Raw genomic sequence first — 12,029 nt, 5'->3', positions numbered from 1 at the left:
GCTATGCTTTTGAATGACTCATATCTTTACCTGCTTGCCAGCTTATGTTATTAATTTTAGTTAATGTCCGTTATTATCTCCATTTTCTGTCATGTTTCCCTTCGTCTTTTCGGGTTATGCAGTTGAACTATTGGGGTCACCTTCCACGTCGGTCAGGTCTCGTTCCTAACAATATTTCACCTTGCATGTTATTCAGGCCACGTAGTTTATCTTGGATATCGCCTGCCACATCGGTCAGGCTCATGGTTTAATTTCACCTACACCTTATTCATGTCACTTTTCATAGTTATAATTCTTAAAAAAAATAAAAATAAAAACTCGGCCCCATGGCTTCAGGGGCCCGACGACTGCTTCGGCCCCATGGCTTCGGGGGCCCGACGACTGTTTTCAGTCCTGCTGGGCTGATTGCCTGGTTGGTTGTTCATCTGTGCATCTAGGCTGGCCCCTATGTATCACATACATACCTGCTTCCCTAATTTCCTAATAATCCATGTTGATCGCTCCATGTTGATCCATGGCTTCGGGGGCCCGACGACTGCTTCGGCCCCATGGCTTCGGGGGCCCGACGACTGCTTCGGCCCCATGGCTTCGGGGGCCCGATGACTGCTTCGGCCCCATGGCTTCGGGGGCCCGACGACTGCTTCGGCCCCATGGCTTCGGGGGCCCGACGACTGCTTCGGCCCCATGGCTTCGGGGGCCCGACGACTGCTTCGGCCCCATGACTTCGGGGGCCCGACGACTATTTTCAGTCCTGCTGGGCTGATTGCCTGGTTGGTTGTCCATCTGTGCATCTAGGCTGATTTGGCCCCTATGTATCGCATACATACCTGCTTCCCTAATTTCCTAATAATCCATGTTGATCTCTCACTTTATGTTTTGACCGCAAACTGGTCCGGTTCGCCCTACAGCATCATTGTCATGTCTTACGCAGATATTTCGTCTTTCTTTAATTGTTCATGCTTTCGTTCAGGTCCTGCCAGAGGAAGAACAAGTAGGGCAATTTGCTCTAGCATTTCAGTCTCTGATCGTAGTCAATCATATCTTGTCAACCAGGTCCCCGCGCAAAGTCTTTGCCTTTTTACCACGACCAGGAATCCATTTTCGCCAGTAGCTTCATTGCATTTCATTCCCTCACTCATGGGAGTGTTGTCTGGGGATAGCTGTTGTCTGGGGAACTATTCAAGGATTCTCTTCCTATCTACATGGTTCTTTTGGCCCTCATTCCTGCATAGTCTAGGCAGTTAGGTTTCGGTCCCACGATCTCCTGACGCTAGGGCATTGCCAGTACTCGCACTAGAACCAAACTTTACAAGTTTCAGTTGGTTTTTATGATCCATTTCACAACGTATTCCCGGTCCTCCATTCCGCTTTGGGGCAGTATCCGCAATATTGAGCATCATGTCTCTGGCCTTGTCATCCACAAGATGGGTTGTAGGTTTCCTACTGGTCTTGCCTCACGTACCCCGAATTTTCGCTCTAGATCCCGGACGCCTTGCAGTTGGCTTGGGGAGTAGTTTGTACATGCCATTCAAATTCCTTTTCTACCCTACTTGGCTTGGTTTTTGCCCACTTATAGGCCTACCCACGATCATGGCTTAGGGCACACAACAAGCCATTTAGTCAGGTCAGCTAAGACACGCCTAGCTGGGTTAGGTTGTTCCCGTTGTTTTCTCCCTAGGGTTCTTCGGATACCTCTTGGCCGTAGCCATGACCACAAATATATATATATATGTATATTGCAGTTGCCTCCTCGTGTGTGAGAGGCTGCAGGCCCACAGACTTTACTGTGTGCACACCACTCATATAGGGTGTCACAGTACCTTGCAGATAAAAAAAATGTCATTTTTTTTTAAATAGAATCTCAGTTGCCAGACAGTGAGAGGCTTCAGGCTCACAGACTGTACCGTGTGCACACCATTCATACAGGGTGTCACAATACCTTGCAGATAAAAGTCAATTTATTTTTTCTCTGTGATATAATCGCAGTTGCAAGCCAGTGAGTGTCTGGCCCACAGACTGTACTGTGGCCACTGGCCAGGCCACCACTCATACCATTACAGGGTGTCACAATACCTTGCAGATACAACTAAAGTCAATTTATTTTTTTCTCTGTAATAAATATAATCGCAGTTGCAAGCCAGTGTGTGTCAGGCCCACACAGACTGTACTGTGCCCACTGCCCACCACTTATATAAGGTGGCACAGTACCTTGCACGCATAGTACCACTTATCTAAAAGAAAATGACAGGCAGAGGTAGGCCACTCCACAGGGGCCGTCGTGGTCGTGGTGCTGTGATTTCCACTGGCCCTGGAATAATGCCCAGTGTTGAGAGGCCACGTACCCAAGTTGCTTTTTCCATCTCCCGGTTCCTAAAATCAATTCAACACAAGTCCCCGGATAGGGGAGGGTAACAGGGATTAAACTGATAAGAATAGTACTAGTTAACACATCACTTATACCGTGTGGCAGAGTACATTGGATGGCGCAGACGCAGTGACCGTGGATTAAAACAAAGGGGAGGGAGCCAGCGTTTTTTTAACCATCTCCCCGTTCAAAAAATCTATTCAATAAATGGAACCCAGATTGGGGACATAACAGGGATTAAACTGATGAGAAGAGAACTACAGAAAATAACACTCATATCGGGTGTGAGAGTAAATTGCACGGCGCAGACGCAGTGACCGTGGATTCAAACAAAGGGGAGGGAGCCAGCGTTTTTTTAACCATCTCCCCGTTTGAAAAATCCTTGGTGTTGTACGTGGCTGGGTGGTTGAAGAAACCTTCAATGACAACAACGGGACATGGCTAGCTTGGTATCCAACCTTGTGCAAATGGAGAGTTTGCAGTTGGGCAAATGGACTGTTTGCGGTTCTTTGCGGTGCATTAAAAGGGGAGTTTGGTCTGTCAATGTCTGTGAAGCGGGCGTAACTCTTACACTACCTGATCGATACAACATCATACCTGATCGTATACACACACTGGATGTTTTAAACCACGTTGTTCCAAAAAATTTTGGATTGTTATGTGATTTATGCCCTTTATGGATTAAAACCAAACTCTGCGTCAACTATGTAATTTTCCATGAGAGTTTTGCCATGGATCCCCCTCCGGCATGCCACAGTCCAGGTGTTAGTCACCTTGAAACAACTTTTCCATCACTTCTGTGGCTAGAAAGAGTCCCTGTGGGTTTTAAAATTCGCCTGCCTATTGAAGTCTATGGCGGTTCGCCCGTTCGCGAACATTTGAGGAAATTCGCGTTCGCCGTCCGCGAACTGACAATTTTATGTTCGCAACATCTCTAGTGCCTGGATCTACGTAATATTATGCAAGTTCTTTTAATGTTAAGGTCACTCACTTTATTATAGTTTTTTGTTCACAGTATACATAGTATAAAAGTTATTGCACAATTTAGTTATTCTTTGTGATCCAAGCCCACAAGGAGCGAAAGAGGAGAATGGGAGTAATTGTTGCTTTAGCTGCAATAATTACTCACAGTGGCAATCCTAACACTGATGTTCCCTAGGGCAAGGGTAGCGATAGGGGTGTGCATCATGTTTTTCCTCGAGGCACACCCTAATGTTGGGTCTTCTGCCTGATGGTAGTTGGGGTGCCTTTGGTGTTATGAGTGATGTATTGGTGCCAGGCAGGAGGTGTAAGTTCTGTGACCAACATATGGTGATGGAGTCAGTAACTAGGCCAGTTGTAGAAAATAAAAAAGTTTCTCTTTATAGAAGTGCAGAATGGGGATCCAAAGTACATCCAAGGGGATCAAGGCACAGTTCCAAGGTAAGTCACAGTGCAGTCTTTTCTCAATATCTGTACATAAGGAAACGGCTACAATGATGAAAATGTAGTAGTCCCAAAGACCCTTCTAAACACTTTTCAACCTTTTCTAGATGATCGCATGCATACAAAACTCTCAAAAATAAGCATTGCAATTCCCACAGTAGGGTGCAAATCATACAAACAGTCAACTAATGTGTTATATAAGTGTGAATTATGCCATTAAGTGTTCCACAAGGGGCAAAGTTTATAGCCATAACTAGAAAATATCTTGCTAATACACTGCTTATACGCATGGCCTTGTGATCCTACAGTAGGAAGTGATAGGATGTCTGTTCCTTCTTACCTTGAGGAACATTCTCCATTCTGTCCTTCACAAGAATGATGTCCCTCCTGGAGAAATAGCCTCTTTCCTCGCCTCCAGCTTCACGCAGACTCATATGCATCTTGCAAACAAAGCCCAAAATGAAAGGCAGGCAGAGCTAGACTGACGTGGATGATGCAATACTAACTAGAAAGCTCCTCACTCAAAGAGGGAAGCTGCTTCCCTCTGCTGAGTCAGGGCAAAAGTAAGCTCTTGGGAATACATTTAAAGCATAACACACAGCATTAATCTTTCTAGTATTGTACCAAATTAACACTTTGCAGAGCCCCGGTTTTGTGGTACTACATTTCTAACTAGACAAAACCAGTCATAAAAATGTTTAGACACCTCCTCTATCATCTGCAATGAGCAGGACACCGGTACCATGGGTCAGCTATGCAGTGGGTCAGTATATAGGTGTAATAGTTTGTGACGCCAATTGCAGCTTGCGCAGGTACTGTAGGAGGGCCCTTTAAGATGTTATAACTCATGTACCTGGTGAGGAATGCCAGAGGGGGATAATGTCTCTGTGTAGTAGATATGGTAGTGTCAACGGTGTCTCCTACCTTGGTACGGCTGGACGCCTGGATCCTGGCTCACTTGCAATAAATTGAGTGTTGGTAATAGGAGTAATTGAGGAACTTTGGTCGCAGTAAATAAGATCCAAACAGGTAATATGATCCAACTTGTCTTTACAGAATGGCAGCTTTAAATCCATACAAGTTACAGCAATAGTCTTGGGTCCCAGCAGGTTTTGGCAATATGTGGCAGGAATTTATATACAGTATATATTCTGCTTCTTGTCATATGCCTAAAGAATCTGGCAGGTATAAGTCTTCTGCTCTGTCTGACTTCTGCTTAAAAGGGCCTGACTAGCTGAGGAGGAATTTGGCTTCTCCTGGACTTTGGATATGTACTCACAGCTTGGCTCACAGGGATGCTTCTTCCTGGAGGCTGGAGGTGGCTGCTTTTCTTGTCAACCAGCTGATGGCTGATGGCTCAGGCTGGGAAGGGTGATCTTTGCCTCAGCCGAGGTTCGATCCTGTCTTAGGATCCCTGTTTTCTGGGAGCTCCTACTAACACAGCCTTCCCCTAGCCGGGGTGGCTGGTACACTAACTAGAACTTTCTTTCCTCCCCATGAGGCAGGAAGTGGGAACATTCCACACCTCCTCAAAGAGGGGGGGGGGGAGCTAGATTGGAATGTACTATTCCAGTCCAGATATGCTAAACTGTCTAAGTCTATGCTAAACACATTGCTGCCACCTGCTGGTGTACATTGAAATCACGGCAATTATATGAAACAGGCATAGAAAATGCACATAATGGAGAATGCAGTGTTAGATTACACAAGATGATAATACATACACACCTAACATATGGTAGCAGGGAGACAGAGTTTAGTGACATACTCTGGGATGTTACACATCTAAAAATCTTACTTGAAATACATTACATAGGAGATAGGAAGAAGGAGATGGTGCATCATTTTCTTAGCATGAGAGGTACAATTTAGCAATGGAGAGAAAAATCTAAGTGGTTAAGTGAACACACAGAAGATTTTAAATCACACATGGATGAATCTGCCCACTTGGCAAGCAAGCAGATAAAATGTGCATTTACAAAAATGTGCAGACTGAAAAATAATAATTTATCATTTGTAACAATAGGTACATAACATAGGTGAATGAGGGCATACTCTCCTAGCATATTTCAAGTGGAAGGGTCTTTTATTTCTGAAAGAGCAATGTTCATTTTGTATTTGAAGGATTAGGCCACAGGGTAGAAAATTTAAAAGACAACAGTTATTGAACAGAACAAATTTACTAGCGGCTAGTATCTTCCCTGAGGAAAACATAGCAATTAAACATGTCTCAGGAATGCAAGTTATGGCAAACTAGTTGGTTTTCTATGGTGGCTTGTCCCTCATGGTTCTCCAATAATCTCCAGGGAGACTCCTTATCTTTCCTAGATTGAGTCACTCTCTCTTAGTCACGCCTCTATTGCTCTCTTTTACTGTTACTGATACTCCTCTCTTTCTCTCTCAATTCAACAATCTCTCAAGTCGAACCACACAAAATTCTGTTTTGTTAGAATCAAAACTTTTCGAAAAATCTGGTTTGACTTTTCAAATTTTACAATCAGTTTGTTCATCTCTGCTCTTCATACTTACAGGTTATCCCTAGCAATAATTTCGTGTCAAAACACAATTTTTATTATTCTCCTTGCCTCTGCCCCATAGAAGGGCAGAGTGCATTATCCTCCCACTTTAATGCTCTCATGTAAGGCTACAGGTTTACTTATGGAAAAGGCACTAAACACAGTGAATAACCATCGTTCAGTAATGGCGCCTGAGGCCATTCTTCATCGTTGTCATTCCCAGGCTGAAAGAAAGACCAAACAATGCCAAACCATTGTGTGCCAGCTACCATAAAGTGTAGTGAATGCTAGCACAGCTCTATAAGTGGAAGTCAAATTTATAGAAGACAGATATAAAATAACAATGGATCTGAAACCTGGTGTCAGACTACACGGACTTGTCCAAAAGACTAGTGTTGGACGTGAATTTTATTTGCGAATATCGCCACTTCGAGAATTAGCAAAGATTTAGAATATAGGGCTATATATTCATATTTGCGCATATTCTAGATTTTTTTTTTCATCAGTAACCCCCCTTCTTGCTTGTGGGCCAATGAGAAGGCTGCAATGTCTTTGTCTGAGCTTAGCAACATCCCTAGCAATCAATAGGAAAGTTGCCTACCTCTTACTATATAAGAAACTCCTGAGCAGCCATTTTCTGCAGTTTTTGGAGTTCTAAGAGAAAAGAAATTCTGTGCTTTATATACAGTGGATATAAAAAGTCTGCACACCCCTGTTAAAATGTCAGGTTTCTGTGCTATAAAAAAATGAGATAAAGAGAAATCATTTCAGAACTTTTCCCACCTTTAATGTGACCTATAAACTGTACCACTCAATTAAAAAACAAAATCTTTTATATGGAGGAAAGAAAGCAAAATAAATAAATAAAATAATGTGGTTGCATAAGTGTGCACACTGATAACTGGGGATGTAGCTGTGTTCAGAATTAAGCAATCACATTCCAAATAATACGTAAAAACACAAAAATACAAACACAAAAACACAAAATGCAATCGCACACTGCAACCAGCACTCTGCCCTGCCTTTATGCTGGATGTTGAATATGGCATTGGTGTACATTTTGGCCAAAGCGTAATAAGCCACTCACCACGTCAAGGTCGCCTTCATGATTGGTCCCTAACACTAGTTCCTACCTTTTATGGGCCATGACAGCCACATAAAGTCCAGGGAGCGCAGGTACAGCATGCACGCCAAGCATGCTGTTAGGGACCACTCATGAAGGCAACCTTGACGTGGTGAGTGGCTTATTACGCTTTGGCCAAAATGTACACCAATGCCTTATTCAACATCCAGCATAAAGGCAGGGCAGAGTGCTGGTTGCAGTGTGCGATTGCATTTTGTGTTTTTACGTTTGTATCTGTATTTCGCCATAGCAATCTGCACCTGCTAGGGATTGTGCGGGCTGAATCTCCCACATTCCAAATAATGTTAAATAGGAGTCAGCATACACATGCCATCATTTAAAGTGCCTCTGGTTAACCCCAAATAAAGTTCAGCTGCTCTAGTTTGTCTTTCCTGAAATTCTCTTAGTCGCATCCCACAGCAAAAGCCATGGTCCACAGTGAGCTTCCAAAGCATCAGAGGGATCTCATTGTTAATGTATCAGTCAGGAGAAGGGTGCAAAAGAATTTCCAAGGTATTAGATATACCATGGACAACAGTGACATTACCAAGAACTGGACGTCCCTCCAAAATTTATGAAAAGACGAGAAGAAAACTGGTCTGGGAGGCTACCAAGAGGCCTACAGCAACATTAAAGGAGCTGCAGGAATATGTGGCAAGTATTGGCTGTGTGGAACATGTGACAGCAATCTCTTGTATTCTTCATATGTTTGGGCTATGGGGTAGAGTGGCAAGACAAAAGCCTTTTCTTACGAAGAAAAACATCCAAGCCAGGTTACATTTTGCAAAAACACATCTGAAGTCTCCCAAAAGCATGTGGGAAAAGGTGTTATGGTCTGATGAAACCAAGGTTGAACCTTTTTGGCCATAATTCCTAAAGATATGTTTGGCGCAAAAACAACACTGCACATCACCAAAAGAACATTATACCCCCAGTGAAGCATGGTGGCGGCAGCATCATGCTTTGGGGCTGTTTTTCTTCAGCTGGAACTGGGGCCTTAGTTAAGCTAGAGGGAATTATGAACAGTTCCAAATACCAGTCAATATTGGCACAAAACCTTCACGCTTCTGCTAGAAAGCTGAACATGAAGAGAAACTTCATCTTTCAGCATGACAACGACCCAAAGCATACATCCAAATCAACAAAGGAATGGCTTCACCAGAAGATGATTAAAGTTTTGAATGGCCCAACCAGAGCCTAGACCTGAATCCGATTGAAAATCTGTGGGGTGATCTGAAGAGGGCTGTGCACAGGAGATGCCCTCGCAATCTGACAGATTTGGAGTGTTTTTGCAATAAACTCACTCTGACAACTGCGGAACACTGAAACAGCTTTAAAAAACATTATTCTGCAGTATAGCAACAAACTATTGCACTTATTAGTTTAAGGGTGTGCACACTTATGCAACCATTTTATTTTATTGTTATATTTTTTCTTCCCTCTACCTTAAATATTTCAGTTTTTCAATTGAGATGTACAGTTTATAGGTCACATTAAAGGTGGAAAAAGTTCTGAAATTATTTATCTTCATCTCATTTTTTTACACCACAGAAACCTGACAATTTAACAGGGGTGTGTAGACTTTTTATATCCACTGTATGTGCTCTAGCTTATATATATATTACAGATAGTTAGTGGGAGATAGTCAGTGTAGGTTTGATCGTGATATAGTGTAGCTGATAGGTTCTGCTGTCCATACATACATGCTACAGACATAGTGATGTGATGTCACAAGTTCACAACAATATTTAGTGCACCAATCAGTAATATGTAGTCAGACCTGCTAAAATGTGAAGTTGCACATATTGTGAAAAAATATGTGTATCATTATTTGCCAATTTGCGCAATCGCAAATATATTAGAGAACTCTATCTGCATATAAAGCTATTGTAATGTTCTGCTGTGCTAACCATTTTCTCCAGTCTCAGGAAACTTCTAGCAGCTTGAAAAATGTAGCAACAGTGACCCACACCTGTATTGCACACGCAATACTCGCATATTACATTGCTGATTTTCGCAACCAATAAAATATTCGTTAATTCTCGAATTTGTGAATACAAGATGAATTTTCACCCAAATATTTGCAAAATATCGCAAATTCAAATATTGCTCCTGCCAATCATCAATACAAAAGACCAATATGTGACATAGGGTACATGAGATTGTTGTGTAGCATACAACATAAAATATACATAAAGAACTACTTAGCTGAAAAATACATACAGTATACAAAAATATAAACTGTGTAACAGTTTTGTCCCTGGGAACAAAGGATTTAAACCATCTTATATCATCATAAAATATTAGTGCTGTAGCCATCGTGGATGACAGAAAAAAGCCCAGGAATCAGAAGATTTGCTGCTGAAAAGATGAAAGTGAGGGCACAAGGTAACTGTTCTGCTCGCTCTCCAGTGAATTTTTTTTTCTTAAATCAGATGGTCTGTTTAAATTTAAATTTTTCTTTCAGAAATGCCTGTCCATATATTGAGTTTGGTATTGCAGCCCCAGTGACTGATGTTCAGCCAGCTCACCAATTCTGCTGTTCATAGAATCCTATGCATGATCTTCATAATGGTTCTATGTAGAAATCATCAAAAAGAAAATGAAAAGAAGCAGTTCAGCAGCAGGAACATATGATCATTCTTTATTAATGTCCTTTAAAATCCATAGGATCTGTTTTCAGTACAACTTGATTCTTAATCATTTATTGCACAAGTAAGTAGTACACAGTTTACAGTATTTAAAATCTGCTATAATTGTGGTTGAATTAAATTGTGCATAATTAAGCATTAAGCAATCAATGCCTACACTCATGGATAGGTGTGACACTGTTACTGGAAAAAAAAAATCATATACAACCCTTTTAAGAACTACCCTGTGAAAATCACATTATTTGATAAGCATGTGTCCTGGTAGTGCAAACACATGCATAATATTTGCTTTTGATATATTTTATAAAGACAAAGGAAAAACAGGGAACCAAATAACCAAAAAGATCTGAATGTGGTTTAAAACGTGTGATGTCCCTGTCATTTATACAATAAATTGTTTTCATGAAAGATCATTAAATTACTTTAGATGTCTGTGGATATGCAAGTGCAGTATGATTCTGTTATACAGGTGTAGATGAAACAAAGTTGTAATAAAATTACTACATAGCAGTGATAAAATTTGCATTTGTTTTAGTAAAGTGTTTTGTCTTTAAAATATTCAAGTTTTCTTTTTTTTTCGCTCTTTGTATTCCAACAATGAGTGCTTTGTTCAGGCATAGAAGCATTGTCCTTTGTGACCTTGCCATAGGCACATTGCCTGCCATATGACAAGCTGGAAACGCATGCATATAATCACAGTCTGTTTTCGTATTTGAAGTTTACTCTTCAAGGAAGAAAAAGTGTTTTGCATATAAAAAAAAATGGAAACAAACATATAATTTAAAAATGTCATAATGTGGTAACCTTAACTTTGGCAATTATTTTCAAAGTTTAACGTTCCAAAGAAACTGTCATATGTAAAAAGATCTATGTTGGCAAGTTGTTTTTTAATAAGCAACATGACTAAAAATGATTAAAATATAGAATTAACATTAGCATCCCAAACCTGTTATAAAAAACAAACAAAAAAAATGGTGAGCGTCATATGGGTCCAAGGGATAGTTAAATTTACTTAAATACAGCAATAAATAACACACAGTCCAGCATTGCTTATGTTAATATGAACATGCAGAGAGATTGGATAAGAATTAGGTATCTAGGCTCGCCACATAAACTGTTCAAACACAGTGGCCATTGAATACTTGCCGGTGGATACAACCATGCTGGATGCAATTTGATCACTGTAATCTCTGTTAGAAAGAGTATGGAGAAAAATCAACACCTGATGGTGAAAGCATCAAAGGATTCATTACTCCCAAAGGACACTTTATTATACTCATAAAATTCACAACATAAGAATGCCACATTCAATCTGATAGCTCCTGGGTTTGGCTTTTTCCAGGATCTGGCACCAATAAATTCATTACAATCTGGCCCTTATCTCAAAATAACATACCATAGAAACACTGAAAAAGCTACTGTCACTCATAATTTAATAGTAATTAAATTCTAAAGTTTAAAAGATACAAAAAAAACACCCTTTAAAAGTTAGAAATAATAAAAATGAACAAACAGCGCCATTCAGAAGACAGAAAGTAATATTGCATTGTAACAACTAGGGTGCCTAGTGCAACCCATATTAAATACTGCATTAGCCAAGATCTCAGGACAGAAGTTTTGAAAATAATGGATATTGCAAAGTGACATAACATTTAGTGTTACCAATAAAAGCAAAGACTTTGTAAGTTTCCATATTACTGAAATACTTGTGTAATGTCACAATGAGATACTTGGGTAATGTCATAGCAATATTGCAAGCTACTGTAATCAAAATGATCTATAAAAAAAATCAGTTTATCACAATCATGGCTGTTACTCAAGGGTCTTACAGTTAAGTGAGATCTATTTGTGTGTTACTTTGGAAACCTATTGTTATAAGTGTTTGGTGAGCATGCTCGGCCGAACACCATTTTCACTCGAGAATAGCGGTTTTCGGCCGAACACCTCGT

The sequence above is a fragment of the Bufo gargarizans genome, chromosome 2 (genome assembly GCF_014858855.1).
Source record: "Bufo gargarizans isolate SCDJY-AF-19 chromosome 2, ASM1485885v1, whole genome shotgun sequence".
Taxonomy (NCBI): Eukaryota; Metazoa; Chordata; class Amphibia; order Anura; family Bufonidae; genus Bufo; species Bufo gargarizans.
The sequence above is the reverse complement of the archived record's forward strand: the minus strand, read 5'-3'. Positions refer to the sequence as shown.